General features: G+C 42.2%; 1 long non-coding RNA gene across 1 annotated transcript in view; it reads left to right on the forward strand.

Annotated features, from left to right (window-relative positions):
* LOC142602280 (uncharacterized) overlaps positions 1-21,114 on the forward strand; it is a 60,277-nt gene extending 39,163 nt beyond the window's left edge. The window contains exons 3-4 of the long non-coding RNA XR_012835950.1: positions 19,793-19,915; positions 20,783-21,114. This is a non-coding gene — a long non-coding RNA (uncharacterized LOC142602280). The remainder of the gene's footprint in view (positions 1-19,792; positions 19,916-20,782) is intronic.
* The last annotated feature ends 1,880 nt before the right edge of the window (positions 21,115-22,994 follow it).

The raw sequence follows: 22,994 nt of genomic DNA on the forward strand, positions 1-22,994 counted from the left end.
TTTAAAGGCCTTTCTGAGGCTTGCCTGGCTTCAGCTCTTCTGTGTACTCTTTTAGTTGTAAGAAATAGATGATAATAATTTCCCTGTTGCTTATTAACTTCACTCACTGTCCCTTTCACCAAAAATGAGACAAACAGTCATAAAAATTCTTTTGTTCACAGAGAGATGACATTATATCTTCTCACCCTAAGACATCCCTAAGCAAGTGTCCTGATCTTATAAATATTCCTTAATGTCTATGCATGTATAATTCCCCAATTTCAGTTGCAATGCCAATGTGCTGGATGTTCAGTCTGTGGGATCAAAGACTTGGGACAGTCGTGAGTTGTGTGACAAATGAGAAAGAGTGTCAAAACTGTTTACATGACTTCAGACTGAACTTGCTAAGTTATTTAGATATGTAAACATGCAGAGGAAGACCAAAGATATTTTTTGAAAGCCCCTCTATTGATTTGGAACAAGAACACAAGTTTTTAAAGGTCCAACTCTGCAAAAGTATGTTGATGTGTAAGGTGAAATTTAGGTACCTAAGTCCAAAACTTATGGCCTGATCATCTGCTACCTGTTAGAAGAAGCTCCAACAGTTTCCTGACAAGTAGGTGTTAAGGTACATACTGCACAGTGGATTTAATCAGTTCTTTCTGTTGAAGGAGTGATTTTGCTTGGAATAGCTGAACTATCCCAGGACTAGAGAAAGATAGCAAACATTATTCCCCCACTGAGTTAAAGGGGGCAAAGTGAATCCACTAAGTAAAAAACAGATTTCCTGCCTAAAAGAGCGAATGCTGAAATCTTTTGGTTACTTTATAAAGGAATAACTACCTCATCAAATTTGCCTTAGGACTAGTGTGAAAGTATAAGCACTCAGCTAGAAGAAACGAGTCTCCAGTTCCTAACCCCAGGACTATTTCTGCTTCTTTTAACTGATTAAAACCACAGTGTCCACCCCTCGGCTTTTGGCTGGGTGAGCAAGGCTCTTCTGCCTGTGTGAGGGGAAGGGCACAAGCCATCGATCTTCCTGTATCTCTGGACTGCTGTCATGCCTGGGGTATGATGGGGCTTTGCACCCAGGCCCAGAATAAATGCCTAGCTCATCCGCAATAGATCTGACTCTTCCCAGAAGCATTGCTCTTTGACATGCGTGCAATAAATCAGCAGTCCTCACTTTGAGGATTTATTTGTAAAAATGTTAACAAGTCTGTTTTTATTGTGTTTATAGTTTATTTATTGCTTTTCTATTTAGTTCCTGAGAGGGTGAAAGTGTTTATTTTCTCACAGCTTAGTGTCACTGAGAAAATGCTGTTGCAAACCTTATTAAAAGTCTTTTCATATCTTTCTGCCTCTATTTATAACAATACTTACTGTAGCAGTTAATAAGCCAATACCTACTTAATGTTAAGGGCTGCTTTTTATTGCTGCTTTTTAAGCTACAGCCAGGTTAGCAATCCACATTTAATATCCATTCTCTACTGTCCTGATCTCAGTAAGCAGAGAGAGAGAAACAACTGCTTTGGAGAACTGAGGTCCTTCATATGTTTTACAGACTTACACAGACTTGGTAATGAGCAGTTGTAACAATGGTGGGAAGCTGGGCTGCGTTTGGTTTGGGGGTTTTTTTGGTAATTGTTGGTGAGGTGCTATAAAGAAAGGTTGCAAGAGCTTATTATCAGTGAGCATTCACAAGGCAGGTTGCTGAGAAATGTGTGTGTGGGTTGGGTTTTTTTTTTTTTTTTTTTTGGTTGTTTGCTTTTAAGAGGAAGCAGATGTAAAGTTTAAATATTAATTTCCAGCCTAATCTGTGCCTGGCAGAGAGGTTTCAGGCTGCTGGCCTGGCTTATTACCCTGCTAGATGAAAGCTCACTGTTGCTCCTGTTCCCGGGAGAAGCAGGGAGAGCCACCCTATGTGCTCCACTGTCAGGGCAGTGCTGCATGGCCAACAGCACAGCAACCGGCACGGAGTGTGGCAGCTCTGGCACGGGGAATTCTTGGAACAGGGGTCCTTGGAGGTGGCACATTAAATCCTGTTAATGTTGCTTCTTGAAGAGCAGAGCGAGCTAAGCTCTCCTGTCCTGCTGCAGTTTAGACCAGTATCTGTATGCTGCAGGTGGGAGGGATGCTTTTGTAATCATGTGAAAACCCAGCAGTGAGAAGGAAAAATGTGACAAAGAATAATCCTCTGCTAAGGAGCTTGCAATTTAAATGCAAGCACATTGTTTCAGGATTTAAAGAGATTAGTGCAGTGTAACATGGACACTGGGCTGGCTAACTCTAGCCCTCCCTGCTCACGCTTCCTAGCCATCACCTCAGTTAAATGACCGTGTATGGAAGGGAGGCGTCACAATTTTGTCTTGTTCTCTAACAGGTCTGGGTGTTGCAGTCCTCGTATTATCGGTGGCAGTTACCTCGTCCGGTCCAGCACAGGCTGAGCAATGCATTTCTCTTCCCTCCAACAGCACTGCAACAGACTTTCAGTGGGCAAATGGCTTTCCCAAACAAAAACATTTAGAATGAGTCCCTTAAAACTAGGCAGTCTATATGCTTAGCTGATACCCAAGGATGTGCAATTTCCTGCTTTTTGGAGAACTCATCTCCTTCAGGCTACCTCTGGCCTACAACAGATCCAGGCAAATCTTCTGCCCTCCTCACCCGGCTCTTGACAAGACTCCTCAGCTTCACAGCCTTTTTGATGACTGATGTCAGTACTGGCAGAGCAGATGTCTCACTGCGGTTTGCTACCTGAAAATAGACTATTACCTTGCAATTATCCACACACACTCCCTCCACCAAGTTGCAGAGAGAGAACTTTTCCATAGCATTGCATTTTTCCAGCTGATGCCTTTCTCATCCTCCATTAAGGCAAAATGGTGTATTCACTCAAAAGCCTTTCCATCTTTTATAACTTTATAACCAAAACTGATGCACAATATTAAAAATTGTCACACTTGAGCTACTCCATAGTGACAATTCGCTTTTATAAATAGATCACATCAGTCTGTTGACTACAAGTTATATCATGTTTAGAGGATGGCTCTGCTTAGGTAAGAGCTTCAGTAACTCATAATATCCAAGAAGCTATTCTTACGTGAAGCATTAAGTACCATTTGTACGTGAGGCATAGAAGTATTCTTTTCAAGATGTGAAAATCAGAATATTATGTGTTCAGTTTCATTTACAACTCCATAGAAAAAAATCAAACCTTGCAAGAGTGTCTCTGTGCTCAATCTCTCCCCTCAATGTACATTTACATACTATTAATTGTATCTTTTTATATGAAGCAGTTATGGGTTATCTTTTCTGGATTGATTGCCTCAGCCAAAATAAATAATCTTCTTAAGTCCTTGTTCAAGTGTATTTCCAGCATTTTTTTCCACATACTGGGCTGTCAGAGTTTATTTGCTCTGTAACAGGTGGAGTCAGTGCTCTGCAGTTAGTTCCCTGTGAAATTAATTATTTTGAATTGGAGTGACCACTCAGGAAAATACAGCAATTTTTATTAACAGTGCTTCAATTGCAAGTGTGACTAGGTTCACTACATTATGATGTTTCGTAACTTAATTACCAGCGTGTGTATCAGCAGCACTTGAATGTCAGCTCACATCCTCAAGCAGGTGAGCAAGTCCTAGGAAAGGCCCCTCTGAGCTCAGGTCCCCACATGAGGTTCAGTGCAAATTAGTATTGCAGCAAAGACAAGCTCTCCATGAGGCACCAGTGCCATGAAGCTTGTCCAGCCCATTAATTTCAGTGTATTTGTCTGTGTCAGACAACAAGGCACTGATTATGACCTAATAAATAATTACTAAATGACTAAGTACTTTAATATATAGCAATACATGCATATATAGCAATATAGCAATTTATGTAACAATTAATACAGTGAATTACTTCTATATGTATATAATAAATTACTACGTACTAAAGGGTAAAAACAGAGATTAGGCTTCAGTTCTTTCATGCACAGAATGGAGATATTATATCTAGTTTCATGTAAAAGGCTTATATTGGACTTCCCAGCATAAAAGTCAAAAGGTAATTGCGTATGTTTGTATAATTACTTGAAATCAAGGACCTGTAAAGAACACAATTATTTCCAGCTTTGTAGTGCCTTCCAGCATTTTCAGTGCTATTTGAAGAGGACAGGCATAGCATATATAAACATTTTGATAGCCACTTCAAGATCACAAGAAGAGGTGCCCAATATTATTATTGCAATGGGGCTTACAGATGCTTGACAGCATGGAGCAGATGTTATATCTTCTTTCATTTCATTGCTTCATTTACTGAAACAAGAGTTTTATGAGAATTTGATATTGTTGTCATTGAACTTTCCTGCTGAAAACATTTCCTACCATGTTCATCATCACTATTGCTTTCAGTGGCACCTATGTATAAGGAAAAAGAAATCCTTTATTTGCGCGCTCTGTATACCGATCTTTTTTCCTGTTGTATTTCAACTTAATAAAAGACCCTTTAGAATGATCAGTAAATCATGCCTGTAAAATGTACTATCTGAAAGCAAAAACAGACCTGGAGTGCAGATGAGTCTTAAAAGAGGGAAAAAAGCACAAGTATTTTACAAAACAAACCAACCAACCAAAAAAACATATTTTGTTTTGAATCATGTCTTTTCATTCTACCACATCAAATGTGAAAACAGGAGGCCTGGGGCAGGGGTAACTGCTTTCCATTAAATGACAGAAAGGAAGGAGAACTAGAGAAGACACAACACTAGTGAAGGACAAATAACCACCTCCCTGTCACAGGAACGTCATTTGCAGATTATTTGCCATACAGCATCAATGTTTTATTCTAATTTGTTGTGGAGTTTGTGTCACAAAAATTTTCCCACTAAGATACTTCTTTAAGACAGCATTGTCTAGGGACTTGAATTACTTCAGAAAGTAATAAGATGTTTTTCAACAAATGGATTACAGGCTAAAATAAGAGTGGTTTTGAGGATAAAATTACATTTAATGCTTAAGCTTATCTAATGACTTCCTACCACTGAGATGGGAAGCTCTCCCTTGGTCTCCCCTGCCTCCTAAGCTGCCCACCCCCCCAGTCTCAGCCTCCTACTCTCAACCCCATGCCACACCAGGGGGGTTGCATGCCTGCTGGCCATGCAGAGATCTTGTTTGGCTCAGCAAAGGGTCCAGTAGGCACCAGAAGTGGCAGAAGAAGGGGAACAAGGTCACTCACTCAGACTCGCAGGAGTCAGTCTTCCCCCCATTTCAGCCTGGAGTGAACTGTTGGACTGACACAGCTATTCGTACTGTGTGACTTACGCTCAGGGTTATGATGCAGGAAATACTTAACCCTGCTGTGATTCAAGGTTCATATGAAAACAAGCAAGCCTTCTGATTTAAAAAGAAATAAATCACTTTAATCTCAGGCTATGAACTGTGGCAGTGATGGGAACATTCTCTCTTTGTTTCTGCATTTATGATGTTTCTTTTACATCACTATAAAAGAAATGTTAGGCTATCAACATGATAGTATGTGGCAGGCAACAAAAATAATCTCAGAACACAGAGGCACTATAGGGAAAAAATGGCTTCACATGAAACTGTCTATTACATCCTGGATTTCTGTCCAATTTTGCGGCGTCTGAGACACTCTTTAAGAGCGTCCACACTTAATGCTTTATCATAACCTACTCCTATCACAGCCTGAGAGGTCTGAATATGCTCTTCACCCCTGTGTGTTCAGCAATTACTGCTATCACTAAAAGGCAGCCATCCCAGACACGGAACACTAAGGCCATTTTGTTCCATTAAAAAAAAGGATCTGTTGAGTGGTTGGAAGGGATAGTAAAAGTTGCTCTCATGTAATAGTCCTACACAGTGCAGATAGCCTAGGAATGATTGTAATTAAAAGCAACTGATTTACCCTGTGGAAAATTATTAAAAAATTTTGTGCTTACCATCGGCCTTATGAATGCTGTCATGTACTATCATGCACTGTCATGAGGAGACTGCCTTCTTTAAATATCTCACAAGTTTGTGAGATATTTCCCATGTTTCAGAAGCCATGTTTCCCACATTTCAGAAGGATCCTTCTCAGAAACAAAATGTGAATCATTAGCTACTGAAGGTGTATCTTGATAAAAGGGGCATTTCCCATGCAGGAAGTATTTATCTAGGAAAGACAGTCATTTGTTCTTGTTTGTTCTCATGTGATTCCTCTATGATATAAATGTGTGTACAATCAAAAGATTTACCAACTACAGCAACAGCTAAAAAGTCAGAAAAATGGATGTGTAACCTGACAGTTTAGATACTCTAAGCTGGGTCTCTCCAAACCCCTGACCTAAAAAAATGAGATTGTAGAATCATAGGAAAATTCAGGCTGGATGGGATCTTGGGAGATCATCTAGTTAATTCCAAGGGCTCGTCTAGTTAAGTTTTAAATATCACCACAAATGGAGATACCCCAGCTTTTCTGGGCACCTCTTCCAGTACTGCACAACCCTTGGGAGATAACATTTTTCCTCGCTTCCTACCAGAATTTCCCTTGCTGCAATTTGTGTCTATGGCTGCTTTGTGGCCTCTCAATGAGCATCTCTGAGGTTGGCTCCATCGTCCCCTTAGCCTCCCTCTAGGTGGGGGAAGACCCATTTAGGTTTCTGTTCTACAGCCTGAACAAGACCAGTTTCCCCAGCCTTTCCCCCATCTCCTGTCCTTCAGCCCACTGACCTTCCTCTGGATTCTCTCCAGTTTACTGCATTCTCTTGTACTGGCATGCCTTGAAATGGGACACAGATTACATGTGGCCTCATGGGTACTGAGAAGGGAACAAACACTTCCCTCTACTTGTAGCTACTCTTCTGCTAATGCAGACCAATAAATAGTTCAGTGTGTATCTCATGTTTTTCTTTCCAACCATCTAAATTGGAGATTTCCTATTTGAGTTGAAGGCTGGTATTTCAGGCTTCTTTATACTGCCTTGAAGACTGCAGAAATGGTGTGAATTGGTTTTGTTTTATTTTCACATTAAGGGAAGCTGAATTCTCAGGAGAACATTAGACTCTGGCAGCTTGTGGATTAGGGGAAGGCATTAAACATCTCAGATATAACTATCAGAGCTGGCACCAAGAAACATCTGCTGCTGTAGATCTTGCAAAAGGGAAAAAAAAAAAGCACCTCAGAAGGAAAATGAAGTCATATATGTGGTTCGAAAGGTGTCATTCAGCCACCGGGGATGTGTGCTGGTTTTGGCTGGGATTGAGTTAGTTTTCTTCATAGTAGCTATCACGGGGCTATGGTTTGGATTTGTGCTGGAAACTGTGTTGTTAACCCAGAGATGTTTTCGTTACCGCTGAGCAGTGCTCACACAGAGCCAAGGCCTTTTCTGCTCCTCACCCCACCCCACCAGCAGGATGGCTGGGGGTGCACAAGGAGCTGGGAGGGGACACAGCTGGGACAGCTGACCCCAACTGACCCAAGGGATATTCCATACCATATGATGTCATGCTCAGCACGTAAAGCTGGGGGAAGAAGAAGGAAGCGTGGGACGTTCAGAGTGATGGCATTTGTCTTCCCAGGTAACCGTTAGGCGTGATGGAGCCCTGCTTTCCTGGGGATGGCTGAACACCTGCCTGCCCATGGAAAGTGGGGAATGAATTCCTTGGTTTGCTTTGCTTGCACGCAGCTTTTGCTTTACTTATTAAAAACTGTCTTTATCTCAACCCATGATTTTCTCACTTTTACTCTCCCGATTCTCTCCCCCATCCCGCTGTGGGGGGAGTGAGCGAGTGGCTGCGTGGTGCTGAGCTGCCGGCTGGGGCTCAACCACAACAGGATGCCATTTCATCCAAAACAATATTCTCTCCCAGGATGCTGGCCAATCAAGCTGATCCATGCAGGGGTGAGTGTCTCTGGATCCTGACACAAGCCCCTTTGCTGGGAAACCGAAGAACATAATGAGTCCCTAACTGTTAAAATTTCTCTTCACCCATTCTTTGGCCTACAAGTGATATTCTCTTTACTGAGAACTGCATCAAAATGCCAGTACTCACTAGGAAGATTGAATTAACAAATGGAAAGTGTAACATGAAGCTTGGTCTTCAGCCCAGTATAACAAAAGCTCTTCTCATCAATACAATGCCCCTTTTTCCTAGCTCAGAAGTGAACCATCTCAATTTTACACAGGCAGGTTTACTGCTTCTTACAAAGGATTTCAGAGCCTGAAAGGCAATAATAATGTAGTTTCACAATGACTTTTATGATGTAAATCAATACTGGATCATCTCTTCAACTGAGGCACAAAAGGATTAATGCTTGTCCTCCTCTTACCTGCCAGTATGCCACCTTTTTCATGCTCTAGCATACCTGCAAATCTTCATGCCGAGGTCGTTCTCCATAGTGGTCATAGCTCTATCTGTGGCTGTATTCATCCTGTCTTGCTGAAGAGTCCCAGGATAATGATGTAGTAAAGGCAACATGTCTGAAGTCAGGTCTGTGGTCCCAATCCAGAACCTTGATCACTACAAAATAACTATTCCTCCCCCAACTTGATAGGTAACCTCAGTACAGTTTATCTGTGTTAAATGTACACCTTTTTCATTGAGGATAGATTGCTACAAAGTTTTCTAAGCGAATTTTTTGGCTTTCAGTTAAACTTTTTGCTTATTGCAAAACACAAATTAAATTACCACAAAGTCCTAGTATACCAGAAATGCATGGTTAAATATCTCTCTGCTTAAATGGGGTTAGTAATTACAATGCAATAAGTAAAAAGAAAATGTAGGCTTTTTTGTGTGCATGCTACCCAATTATAAGAGCAGTTAATCAACTTGAGAGATTAAACATAAGGCATTTACAAAGTAAACAGTGCATGTGGAAGGGAGAAAAGCACCAAGTGCAATGCTTGCTGCCATTTCTGTACTGAACCATTTCTAAGCTTAACTTGTCTGTATTTGGGTCAGTAATCAAAGCAAACATTAAAACACCCAACAGCTAAATTGCCCAATAAACCAACATGAATTTGACCTTTTGCTTGCCTACAGGAGCTTGTGATTAAGACAAACCCCTCAACAGTTCCTTCCTGGAATTGCCCTGGGAGTCTTATTTAGACATCTGTTTTCTAGGAAGTCTTAGCAATCTTGGGTTAAAGATATTGGGCAATGCTCTTCTAAAAAAACTATGTGACTGTTTATCATTTTATTCTTTCCTGGGTGGCTTCAGATTAAAGCACTACAGTCGATAATGAGATACAGTTTCATGAAGTGAATTAATCTCATCTGCACCATCTGAAAGTACAGTAGTTATGGTTAAGGCCTGGTTTGCTTTGCACAGCCATAAAAACAGCACAAAGCTGGCATAAGATATTATTTATATGCAGTGGCAGAGCCAAAGGCACAGCGTATGAATTACTGTGAACAGTTTTTGAGGTACTGAGTTCATCCATTCACTGTACTGCTGTGAAGGGTACCTTACCTGTGCCCATTTGCTCATATGACTGTGCTCTGCATCTTGGTGTCTTTGGACTTTCATTTCAAATTACCACTCACAGGGCTATGTAAGTTCCAATTAAGCAGTGATTTTCCTAATTTTCAGGAAGGTTGAAAGCTTTTTCATGGTGATGCCTCTTTGGGTTGTATGAGATCTGATATGGCTGGAGGTATGCTGGTAGATGATCCTGTTATCTTTAGAGGTGCTTCATTTTGGCAAGAACTTCTAGTTATCTGGAGGATGTACAGAGAGGCTGTAACAATGAAAATGACTTTTGGAAGAAATTTAGAAGAGACTTGCCAAATTCATCATAAATTTGCATAATTTTACCAAGACAGGACACCTTCCCAAAGACGTAAGTCAACCACATCTTTGCTCAATGGAGCAAACATGGAAATGACTGCATACAAATTTTTGACTGGTTCTTTGCCATAGCTCAGTTTTCATGACTTTTCATGACAGTTCCTCTCAATGTTTTGGTAGAATGATTAAATTCCAGCACAAAGATGGCTGCTGTAGCATCGAAAGATGTCTTCTCCTGCCACTCAGTAGTTTGTCAGTATCTGTGGAGCCGTACAGGGAGCAGCGGTGAATACAGCAGGGATCTGTGGCTGTGTTTGCACGCTGGCATTTCATACAGCAGGCTGTAGCTAGAACACCTAATACTTGGTTGCACAGCAGTGTGGAGGGCATCCTAGAATATTTAGTGTTGCAGCAATGGGTACGTTTGACCCAACTGCAAAGCGCCATGAGTCAGCTGGAAATGCAATACTAGTCAATTAAGAATGGAAACACTTGAATATTATTTAAAGTTCAGTTTTCTTTGTAATGACTTACTTTTTAGCTAGTTTTTAGATGATTATTATTTCCTTTTATTTCAGAACATATTAAAGCTTCAAAGGCCTTTAAAAAATCTCATCTGTAGCCAAATCCACACTCTTTTTTTCCTGTTTTCGTCCAACCACAAGGAATGTAGGGTAATTTCTTGTCTCCTTTAAGTGTTTATAAAAGAAATCATACAAATCTACAAATTTAGCAGAACAGATTTTTTCTGGTCCAAATGTCAAAAATATAGATCATGTTTCATGACTAAGTAAGTATTTCAGATTAAGTCATTTCACATTTTAATTATGGTATTTATTAGAAATACTTTTTTAAAAGGTTTTTTGTGTTTTCAGAAAGCATGCTTATGGTGGTGTCCAAAATAATAATTCAAATAGCTTTTATTCTTTTCTCTTTTTTCCCCATGGTTTTAAACTGATGTCTTAAATCTTACTTAAGCTTTGAAACAGGAGAAACACAACTTATTCCTCCTATTTCAGTAAAAACCTATAAAAAGTCTTGGTACAAAAACTGAAACAAACTTTAAAGTAGTCCTAAAGTCTGGCACTATCAGAAGGTGAGAGATGCAGTATTCAGATGAAATGTGAACTTCAGCTCTATATATGCTTAAATTTGAAGTCCGACCTCTTTCTTCAATTTCATCAGGCTTTGAAAATTTCAGGAAAAAAAGTGGACCAAATGTTCATGACTTCCTTCTCCATTTTCGGGTAACTGGAAAGCAGATCTTTTTCTGACAGAGCAGAGACTTTGTTGACCAGACTCAGCTGTGCAGCACTTTGTGGCCCACTGCGCTGGGTTGTGAGGACAGGAGCAGCCACAGCCCCAAGGCCACCAGGCAGCCCCCTGGGCCAGCTGGGACCTCTGCCCACCTGTGGACAAGGTCCAGTCCCACTCCCTGTATCATTCCTTGGAGACAGGCAGCACAAGCCCTAGGAGTGAGGGGAAGAGGTTACAAAGGCTGTGGGTTCCTGCGTGAAGTTTCCTCCTCCTCCTCTAGTGTCACAAGGTTCAGGTCTCTACTGACCAAGGTCAGTAAAAAATCTTAGAAGCAGCTACTGAAGGTGGTACTCAGGTAGCAACACCAGCATTTCACCCTTTTTTGTAGCGGCCACCCGTCCCAGTGCAAAAATATTCAGGAAATATTTTCCCAGTGCAGTGCCTGCTCACTTGAGTCACACTATTTTCTTTTGCTTTTACAAATTTTTCACAATGTATATCAATTTCTTATTTCTTAACCTTTTTCAGGGCTGCTCCAAATATTGATCTGTACTCTGCAAATATTTTCTTTCTTCTGATTATATGTAGCAGTCACATATTTACAGAGACTGTTAGAAGGGGTTTTACCCTGTAGGCAGAAATTTAATCTTGTGATCAGTCATACAATGAAGTTTTTCTTTCAGAAAGCAGGAATTCTTTGCCTGCAATTGTGGGGCAAGGCATTTTAAATAAAAAAATAAATATATTAAAAAAAAATCAACAGCTGGCTTAAAAATAGACTTCCCAAACATATTACAGTGGTGTTTTCCTCGTCATGTCTTTGAAACATGCTTTATAACCACCTACACAGAAATAGCTCCAGGCCCAGGCTAATCATTATAAGACTCTAAAGAATATGAGATTAATTTTCTCAAGACAATTTAAACCAAGTACAATTCATATCAAACAGCAACATACCTTCCTAGCTAGCACAGACACCAAATATCAATGGTCTAATTTTCTCACCACAAACTGCTAATTAAAAAAAATTTCAAAATCTATGTAATGATCCCTTGTTACAAACAACAGTTAATTTAAATAGGATTCATAGCTTTCATGCAAAGTTTGGGATCCTGAAAATTTAATTTCCGTGTGGGAGGAGGAAACGTGCTTTTTTTTTCCCCTTGCCTAAATAAAACTTTCCTCGTTTTAAAAAAGGGGCCTTCAAACTACAGTGGAACTTCTTCCTGTGATGTCACAGACGACCTACAGCGGTGATAGCAGGAACACGTGCCGTGTGTTCCCTTTCCAGGTGTTACTGCATCTGCAGAGCCCCAGTGCACAGCTTGCTTCTTCAAAGAGCTGCTGTTTCTCCAGTAGAGCCTGTTTCTGCCACTGAAGAGTTGACACCTCTCCTTCCACCACTGTATACCCCAGTTGCACCAGCTGAGATGGGCCATGGTGTACCAGGACACAGCAGATGCTGATCCGTTTGTTTTGACTCCTGGGTGTGCAATTCTGTGTTAGCCTGAGATGGGTGTCAGCACCCCTCAGCAGCGCCCATGGTCCTAACTCCATGTCTGCTACAGTGGGGTAGTCTAGAGCACTTTCCCAGCTGGTTGCAGGAAAACTGTTCTGCCCTTTGTGGGGATGGGAGTGGAAAGTGAACTGTTGGGAAGAGGCTTGAGGGGCTGTAGATGTCCTTCTGCACTCATATAGGTTGGTCTGTCCCCTCAGAGCAAGGAGAGGGGATGCCTGCCTAAGCCCAAGGAGATCTCAGGGTATGACCACCATGGACAGAAATCCGCTAATCCAGATTAGAGTCTGCTCCATATTGAAGCCTGCTTTAACTGCGCAGAGGAGATTCGGGCTAAGACACAGCCACAAGCTAAATAAAACAGATTTTTCCTATCTCTGTCATGATGGTGAAAACTAATTTTAGAAGTATGTGCTCATTATGAGCCTGACCAAGAGCCCATTGGGCGTCTTCCTAATTAATTCAATAACTTTGGGTGGGGTCTTGGACATTTTGGTTACCTTTTTCTGCCAATGGGGTCAGCTGCTTTTCCTCTGTGGTGATGTGTGTGCATGTGGGACAGAGAGAGAAAGCATTGAGAAGGCATTGGCACATACGTCTTCACTGCCTCTCCTGGAATTCAGTAGTGCCACAGCAGACTATTTAGCAAGCCACAGGGAACCACGGAGAGTAGGCACTTGTGGATATTAGAATTAGGAGTAAACTAATGAGCGCATTTGGACAAGGAGGGAGGCAGAGTAAACAACCACAGGTAAACCACTCAAAGCCACAAACTTGGCATACAGCACTTGGCTCCCCAGTCTCCTCTGCTCCTGCCATTCCCCCTACCCCAGGGGCTGATACCAGGAGGAAGCCAGACAGTGGGTCACTATAAGAGGAGACTGTGGGACAAGGAGGTGGAGAGAGGTCAGAACAACAGGCAGAGCAACCATAGCTGCTGGAGAGAACATAAATCCTTCCCACTTTGTGGCTGCTAGTGGGTCAACACGATGACAGAAGCAATCTCTGCTTCAGCATCTGAATGTCCTGTCTCCTTTCCGGCAGTCAAACACCAAACATAAAGTTCTTTCCCATTCAGCTATCCATAAAGACCTAACGGCTCCGTTGCAAATATTATTCTGTGATTAAAATGGGACTCCTGAAATATGTACAGGCTCCTTGCCTGAGAGGGTGTTTCAGGACCAAGCCCTAGTTTACTAGTAGAAAATTAGAATAACGTCAGAGCTATTATCTCCCTGGGACACATGCTTGAACCCATTTATCTGCTCAGTTTCCTTCTGCTTTCCAACTAAAGACAGCAGGACATGCACATCCCCAGAGGGAGGGGGTGGAGGGAATAAAAGAGGTTATTGTCACAGAGACAGTAACCTGCAAGATCTGCAAAGCTCCCTCCATCTTTTCCCTTTGCTCTTCAAAGTTTCAGAAACTTAGCTCAGCTGTTGGTGTTTTCCATTAGGCTTACTGTCAAAATAAAAATAAAAAAGGGAAGATAGTGGCTGAAAGAGAGAGAGAGAGAGGAAGAGAAGGGATCAACCATCTTTATTTTATAATTTTAAAAAGGATTATGTTAAATTCCTTTTTTTTCTGCTTCCCAAGTTTGTTAATGTTTACATTTAATCTCAGTTTGGTACTTACCAGCATGTAGTTCAGCATAATCTGTCTCCTTCCCTCATTCTCCTGTTTAGACTAAAATATGACATAACCATCAGATCCCGCTCTTAAAGGTACAGGGTCACATTTCGCTGTTCCCTCAGTTACGCTGGCAACAGCCAGCATTATGTGAGGAGAGAGAGGCACCTTTTAGAAGGGAAATGTGTATAATTTTGGAACACTCCATGAATCTAGTCCTGTTGTTTTAGTCTAATGATGAAAAAGTTATACAGGTCACAAAAGGAGGTTACCCAATAATGACCTTAATAGTGATACAGACTCTACCTACTAGGGCGTACAAGTCGTCTCAAGAGGACTATGTCTGGACGTTTTTTCCTACTATTCTTTCAAGTGCTGTTTGGTTCTTAAACAACCTGCTAGCACAGGTTAGGTACAACACTGTTGTTCTCACTGTAGTGGTACCTACCTGTTTTCAGATAAAATTTGCCGCGCATGCTTTCACGTATCTAACCAGCCCTGCACCCCTTTGTTAGCACAGGGCATGAGCTCTATCCTGGAGGGGAACCAGCTCCAGGCCAGTGAGGCTAAGGGGTTCCCAGCTGCACCAGCCTGACCAGCTGAATGGCCAGGAAGACAGACCAGTTAGGGGCCCAGAGCTGTAACGAGGCTACAGGAGTAGAATGCTTAACACGTTGTGCTAAGATGAATTTTCTGTAATTTTTTTTCACAACTCCAGCCACGCTCTGCAGTTTGACTCAAACCTTTGCTTCCATGCTACAACTGCATGTGGATGTCAGGATGTTACCTTGTTGTGGCGTAACCCCAGCTGGCAACTGAGCACCACATGGCCGCTCGGTCGCTCCCCCCTCCCCCCGTGGGATTGAGGAGAGAATCAGAAGAGTAAGAGGGAGAAAACTTGTGGGTTGAGATAAGAACACTTTAATAATTGAAATTAAATAAAATATAATAATAACAACAAGAACAATAATAATATCTACAAATTGTAATGAAAAGGAAAATAACAAAAAGAGAGAGAAATAAAACCCAAAGAAGACGAGTGATACAAATGAAAACCAATTGCTCACCACCAAACGACTGAGTCTGTTCCTGAGCAGCAGCCCTCCGGCCAGATTTCACCCAAGTTTATATACTGAGCATGACGTCATATGGTATGGAATGGCCAGTTTGGGTCAGCTGTCCTGGCTGTGTCCCCTCCCAGCCTCCTCGCTGGCAGGGCAGTACAAGAAACTGAAAAGTCCTTGACTTGGTGTAAGCACTGCTCAGCAACAACTAAAACTTGTGTGTTATCCACATTATTCTCATTCCTAAATCCAAAACCCAGCACTATATCAGCTACTAGGAACAAAATTAATTCTATCCAAGGTGAAACCAAGACATAAATCTTCCACATTTCTTCTATTCTCTCTTCTCCCTTTTACTGTCTGCCCTGCAGCACTGCACCAGTGGGGTTATTCCCATTACACCTCTGCATGAGAGCACTGTAAGAGCTTTCTATCAGTTAATCCCACCATGCCAGTGGTGTTGCACACTATGTTGTCCTACTGTGGGCTCCTATGAGTGGGAACCTAGTTGAAACGGTGGGATGGGTCTGGTGTGGTTTTGCCCAGCTCCCATCGTACCTTCCTCTGACTCTGTCGATGGCACCTAGTCTCTGCAGCCTGGAGGCCCAATTCATTTATCTTTCCTGCACTCCAGATAGCAATACCACTGCACCCTCTCGATGCTGAGCTTTTCCAGGCAGATCCACGTTATTAGAGACATAAATTCTGTTTGATGAAACTTGGTATCTAAAGCCCGGTTTGAAGACAGGATGTCACAGCCATGTGAACACAGATGTATGAAAGACAGGCAGACAGATAGGCATCTTGTTTTCCATTAAACATTTGCATGTTTCTCCAAAAAAGATAATATAAACCCTGTATCTGTAAATAAAAACTTGCCACTGCTTTCTGTGGACCCTGACATAATGATCTGGCTCCCAGAGAAGCCGAACTGGAAGTATTTCTTCAACTGTTTGCATAATCCTTTTGAGCTTTGGGAGCTCAACTAAAAGAAGTACTAAATCCAAGCCATTCTTGGTTTGCATTTTAGTACCTAAACCTCATTTAATGAGGTTTATTAAGCCTTATCATATCTCCTGTTACAGCACAATTAATGCTGAGTGGAAACCAGGCTTCCTGCCCCGCAAAAGTTGTTCCATTGTCAAAAACGTTCTGTCTGTGTTAAAACAAATGCAACACCTTTCAGAGAAAGTGAGGTTCAACTTCATTCCTCTTTTGTTGTTAAAGGGGTTTTACTTTCTGTAAGTAATTACTCGTTAAGAAGAAGAGTGAGGAAGGCATTAACTAGGGTTATAACATTCTCATGGGATGTGGAGGATCCAAGCTGGGATCCCTGCCTCAGTTAATATTGGTTTGCTTGAAGGAAACGGAGTGTTTCTAATGGAGGAGCCTGAAGGACTCTCTCCTCATGTAGTCAATAGACAGATAAGGCTCTTGTCTTAGATGTGAGAGTTGAAAGGACTTGAATCCAAGCTGTCCATAATTTGTAGCAATGTACTGTAAGATTTCATTTACCCACTGAGGACTGGGTGCTCTCTCAAGTTTGACCAACAGTTCCCTCTGGGGTTTAGAAATGTTTCCTCCCAGAATTGGTACACACATTTTTCCATACCTCGGAAAATTTCAGTTTCATTTAACCAATGTTTTCCAAGAAGAAACATACTCATGACACTGTTCCCTACCACCTCTAGATTACCCGAATGTCATTGATTTTACTGTTTAGAAAAGGAAGACAGTACTTTCTCCCTCTCTTCTGCAGTGTGGCTATCATTACATGTAAACACCTCGCTTGTTTTAGCCACAGGTGATGTGCAAGAAATGGGACCGCTGTGGCCTCCATTACAGTTTTTGCTATTGTCTATTACAGAAACAGTTGGTTACAACGGTAACGACTCAAGCTCCAGTGAACTAAAGCAACTTAGCAATGGAGAATTGTTCAGCTTACAGACAGATACGAGGTAGGTCTCTCTCAGTGTGGCCAGCACCATTAGTTCACTGGAGGTTTGGTGCAACTCTGGAGCTAATTAGACTGTTCTCTTGGTCTCTTGGCACTTGATAGCCCAGGATGCAAGGAGCAGCTGATACAGCTTCTGACAAATGAGAAGTGCAAACATCAGAGAGGTAAGGTTGCTGCAGCGCAAGCGATTCTGTACTGCCATGCTTCGCAGGTACGAAAGATGGCTTTCCCTCTCACTGAGGAGCTGCTCTAAGCAGTACGCTCTCTCCCTCCATATGCATGCACAACACACATGCATATACGCTTATTCATATAGTTCTTCGAGGAAAAAAAGGAGGTGAGAATTTGCTGTCTTTTCCATTCCATTTGCTTTCAAGCTTTTGTGCCAAACTGAGGAAGGAAGAAAGCGAGAGCGCTTCAGAGAGAAGCCTGCCCACACCCTTCTCAGCAATGAGAAAGGTAATTTGGTTGTGTTGTCACCCGTGCACTGCGCCGTACACAGTCAAGAAATCTTGGCAGATAATAAGAGCACTACACTATTAATTTTGTTGGTTTGTGGGTGCTAGGCACAAGAGAGGCAGCCTGTTCTGGGAGGGATCAGAGAAATGCAGCAGGCAGCAGCACCACAAGCTAGATTTTTCCCCCGAGGCAACATGTCTGACACAATTGGCAGCTCATTTCTCCTGCCCTTGGATGTGAGCTGCTTCTGAATGCCTCCCTTGTCCTAGGGCTGGTACTCAGCTAAATGTGGGGCTGGTGCCAATGATTACAATTCCCATTAGCTGGAATATACATTAGCTCAGAGAGGTTGTGGACCTCTCCAGTGAGGGAATAGCCTGCTGTATGCATCCATTATTTTTTCTGGAGGAGAAGGAACTCTGTTGCGCGCCTATTATTCACTCACAGAATCCATTTGTTTGGTTTTCTTTGGGTTTTTTTAGGAAACTGGCACTACTGAAAAGAGTTTTATAAGGGCCCTGGGCCAATGTCGTCACCACACTGTAGCGTTTTAGGTTGTCAAGCAACGTGGCACTGGGCGGCTGCAGCCTGCTGGGGCTGAGGACATTCCCCAGCAGCAGGCAGCTCCTCGAGCCCAGCAGGATGGCTGGGAAGTTTGCCCCTGCCCCTGCCCCTGCCCCGCCACGTACGTACACACAGGGCGAGAGGATGCCCCGCGGGCCTGAGCCGAGAGACAGGGATCGCAGCTGGGAAGAAAGTCTCTTGGAAGCTGCAATGGTTCAAAGCAGCTGTGAGAGCTCTTTTGAATCCAGGGCATTACCCACGGTTGACGCTCACCTTTGCTCCTTTACCCTTGAATGAATCTGCCATCCTGGACAGATTTTAGCTATAAACATGAGTTGTTAAATCAATGAGCTGTCTCTCCTCTGGAAGCCTAAGATACAGTCTAGGGCTTTAAGATGCTATTCACAGTTTTTTATCAAGAAAAATCCTGGTTTGCAAGTGGGAAAAGTGTGTCTTGAACAATCATCCAACACTTCATGTGTTCAGGGTATTGATTACTACTTCAGTCTGTGCAGCCTAGGAGATTTAATTGGTTCTGACCTCCTTTACCTCTCCAACCTGTGTGTTATTTTCTGTGCTGTCAGTTAAACCGTGTGTCTCAGCTCTTACCATTATGATCAAGTTGCTATTTCACAAAAGGGAGCCAAGGAAAGGCCTGGAGAAGTGAGGAGCTACTATCTACTGCCGTTCTTGTGTGTCCTCACACCCTCCCACGACCGAAACAGATGTCTTGACTTTTAACTTGGGAAAGGTGGTCATTTTTTCATCTCCTAAGGCTGCTAAACAAATCTATGTGCTAAATATCTCTGTTGGTTAGGTCATTCGGGAATGAATCAGGATACGACCTGTTTGAATAAAATAAAGTGAAAATTCCTTTCTCTTCCTTCGTCTCTGTGGCTCACTACAATCAGAGGCACACTATGGTGGATTGAGTGAACACCTAAAGCACCCCAGGGCCTCAGCAGAGGTGAAGGCTCATGTGTGCTTGGTATGGCACAGACAGTCTTTGGCCAAAATATTTTATAGTCTAATAAGATAAACAGACGAGGTACAAGGGCAGCGTTGTCTTCCCTTTTCTGCTCACAGGGAACCAAGGCAGAGGAAAGTCAATGGTTTACTCAAAGTTTGCCTTTTGCCTGAAGCCTGTATCACACAGAGAAAGAAATGGAAAGGGCCCTGAATTCCTTTTGAAGACCTTTGCTACAAAGTTGTTCTCATATTTGAAAACTTTGCAGCTTCAGAAAATTATTAATTGCTTCTCTGGAGGTCTGACAGCCAAGTGTACTGGTACCATGGAAAAGTAACTCTTTTTGACCTGCACATTCTCAGTGGATCTGAGGTGTCAGGCACACATCAGGCTATCCCATTTTTTGAGGATGTTTTGACTCCCTGCATCCTCCATACCTGCAAAATGGTTTAAGGGGCTTATTTAGGCAACTAGAAATTAGCAAGATTTCATTTTGCAGCAGAAACGCAATTGCTTTGTGATTTCTCAATGTAAAAAAGCTTGATGGGGTGGGGAATGCTCATTTTGCAGTGGGGAATGTTCAGTCTACAGACTAGGGCATCTTAAGGTTCAGACTTTGCTTTGCAGGTCACCTGTGGCATCTCATTGATTTGCCCACATGGCTGCTCAAGGAGAAAGGAAGAGCTGGACCACTCCTCTGCTTCTGTCTGGGGGGAATGGATTGAGTTGTCTTCTCAGCTCACTCCTGTTGTAAGTCACCTGCACTCCCTTGAAGAGCCCCACCAGTGCTACACTGGAGTAAACAAGTGGGAATGTCAGTGTGTTAACTGGCAAAAGCAGTAGGTGGAAGAAGTTTTTAGAGCAGGAACAACTTGGACCTAACTTTCACATTGTGCTTCCCATTGCCTCAAGTTTTATCTCAGACCTTTTAAAACAGAGCCCAGCTCTGTTCAGTTCCTGTGCCTGTATGCTGATGCCAGAACCTCATCTGCATCTGGTGCTCATTCTTAATCCCTCCCCTCTTCTGTCATCCTCTTTGTGTGATCCATCATCATCCCACTCCCGTTTGACTCTTTACGTAATGCCACTGCATTACACCCCAACTACTATCACCACACAATCCATCTTTTCTGTGTCTCTAATCTCTTAGTTGTGTAACTATTAGCCAGAGCTTTTGCCTCTCTCTTTATCCCAGGACAATTTCTGTCCACAATTTCAACAAACTGATGAACCTAGGGTTATACTCTAAACCAAAACAGAAAAATCTGTAGAAAGCTCTGATCTGGCTTATCTTCATAATAACTTGTGGTAATGATTTTATGTTTATTATTTGGTGTTTCTCTTTGCTCCAGATATGGCATCAGTTTTTCTGGGTTTTGTATTCTCAAGCTATGTTTTTGTTTTGTTTTGGATTTAACATTTCATGGCTATATTTACTGAAGAGACTTTTTTTTCTGCTGTTCTGAGGATTTAATCATAAAACTCCCCCTGTGAATGTTCACTGCTGTCATTATTGATTTTCTAGACTGAAAGGCAGGAAATTCTCTGCATATCTGACCTTCCTTTATGATATTAGCAGTGATTTGTGACAGAAAATTCTTGTCTGCTTCATTTCAGACCTCATCCTACAGTAGCACTGCTAACAGCATTTTTTGTTGCTTAACTGCAAGTCATGGCCTTGGTGTTTGCATTGGCTTCGTGCCACTGGAGCTTACATTGGCTGCCAACAGGTTGCAAAAAAGCAGAACTGATGGAATCTTTGAAAAGTTTAATTTTCCAAAAGGGTTATGCTGCATTACCCAGCAAGGACTACACGCTTCTAAGCTGATATAAATCAGCACAGATTCTCTAAGGTAGGTGTAACTCTAGTGATTTACATCAGCAACTGCTCTAGCAGCCACAAGGAAAATTAACAGTCTGTACTTTATAAGGTGCAGCAAGAGAAAGATGTCAGACTCCCATCAGTGACTTTCTATGCCAGCTTCTGCTGACTACTGTATCTCCATGCTCCTTCCTCTGTGGGTTAGAGTGAGTAGCACCACCTTGACTGATGCTTGAGGAACTGAACAAAGAACCCCTTGCATATTGTCTTGAAAATTTTGGGGAAAAAACTGGCTTACTTATTTTTTATGTAGCACAACACATATTTGACCAAAGCAGCCTTACTAGCACATCAGTTTTATGAAGTCTTGTTTTAGGAGAGACCCTGGTTCAGCATTGCCAGGCTTAACTGTGAGACTGCTTAACTTTGCTCTGAGGTGTATTCACAGCCCCAGTTTCAGTGTTAGGCTTTCTCTACGGTGCCTGGGGAGAAAGTCTGATGTCTGAACATGATTTACATAATCCAGGCTGAAACACAGAGACTATCTAAGATAGTCAAGAGGAAATACCAAGGAGAAAGGGGCATATTAAATTTTGTGTTTCTTTGGAGCTTAAAGCTAGTGGGAGTTATTTGTCTCTGCTCAGGTTTTCATTGTTAACATGAATCCTCTCCTGACTTTTTATATCTAAACCAGGAGAGGGATCGCTTAGTTAATTAGTTAGTGTACTCGACTATGATCCAAGAACCTGGATTGAAATACCTCTTCTTCCTCAGGCAATTTGATCTTTCATCTTTTATATGAGCCTGGTGAATAATGAAATATCAATGGAATGCATCCTGCTCCCAAATAAAAAAATGGGTAGGTAGTAAGTCCTGCATCTCACGTGTGAATGCTGTGATCATGGTGAAAGAGTCATCCTCGCATTCCTTCTCTCTGCTACAAAGAATGTTTAATTACCTCCCACAGATAGTAACAGATTCAGCAATAGAGTTGAAAAGCTCCAACCCAGAAGATCCTGTAATTCAGGTCTTAGAGTCATCTCTTACGGTATGTATTCACATCTCCTCAGGCAGAGGAAGGATCCCAGCCAGGACACCTCATAAAGCAGGCAACTTCTCAAACAATCAAGTCACAGAGTAAAATATGGGCCCCATCTGCTTCCTGATTATGTGGAAAAAACCTGAAATGTGCAACATGGGTCTTGAGAAGGGGCATTTGCAGTCATATTTTTGTAAATATTAAGGTGAGTCTCAATATTTTGTTTGAAATATGAAATAGGATGTGAACGGATCGATGTTTTCAAGGTAGATCCAGTGATACAAGCATTTAAGGAGCCTCACAGGGGAAGCTTAGGCACACAAGGAATTCAGATATCTGCAAAGCTGCATGGGCAGAATTTAAATTTTCGTTATTTAAATGTAGATCTGTAAAGTATCAGCTCAGCATTTAAGTGCTCTTGTGAATGTGAGCTCAGGCAGCTAGATCAAGGTAGCAAAGGAGCTCTGGGGCAGAAGAACAACATAAAGATGCCTCAAAGTCCCTTCCAATTTACAACCCCATTGCACTGTCTGGCTGTGTAAAGTTCATCTTGGCTGCTGTTGCTTGGAAGCTCAGTGAGATTCTGCCATCCAAACTGTTGCTGCAGGAAGCTGCAACCTCAGTTGACGGGTCAGCAAAAGTCATTATGGATAATGAGGTTCAAATGCCAGTAGTCCAGTTTTGAAAGAACTTCTTTGCTTCTCCTGGGAGCTTGTGTACAGCTATTTTTTTTTCTGTCTTTGTGCTCCCAGTTATGAGGGTATTTCTTGGCCTCTTATGGAAGCTACTTTCACTTTTTGGTAGATGGCACTGGTGCTGTGTGAGCTGCTGCAGTGCCAGATCCGGGCCTTGTATTTTGGGCAGAAGAATGGATCAGCTCTTGGCTTCTATCCCCAGCTCTACCATCAATTCATTCAGTGAGTGAGTCACTTTATGTGTATGTCTCCATTTATCCATCTCCGTGGTGG

The sequence above is a fragment of the Balearica regulorum genome, chromosome 1 (assembly GCF_011004875.1).
Source record: "Balearica regulorum gibbericeps isolate bBalReg1 chromosome 1, bBalReg1.pri, whole genome shotgun sequence".
In the NCBI taxonomy this organism is placed as follows: domain Eukaryota; kingdom Metazoa; phylum Chordata; class Aves; order Gruiformes; family Gruidae; genus Balearica; species Balearica regulorum.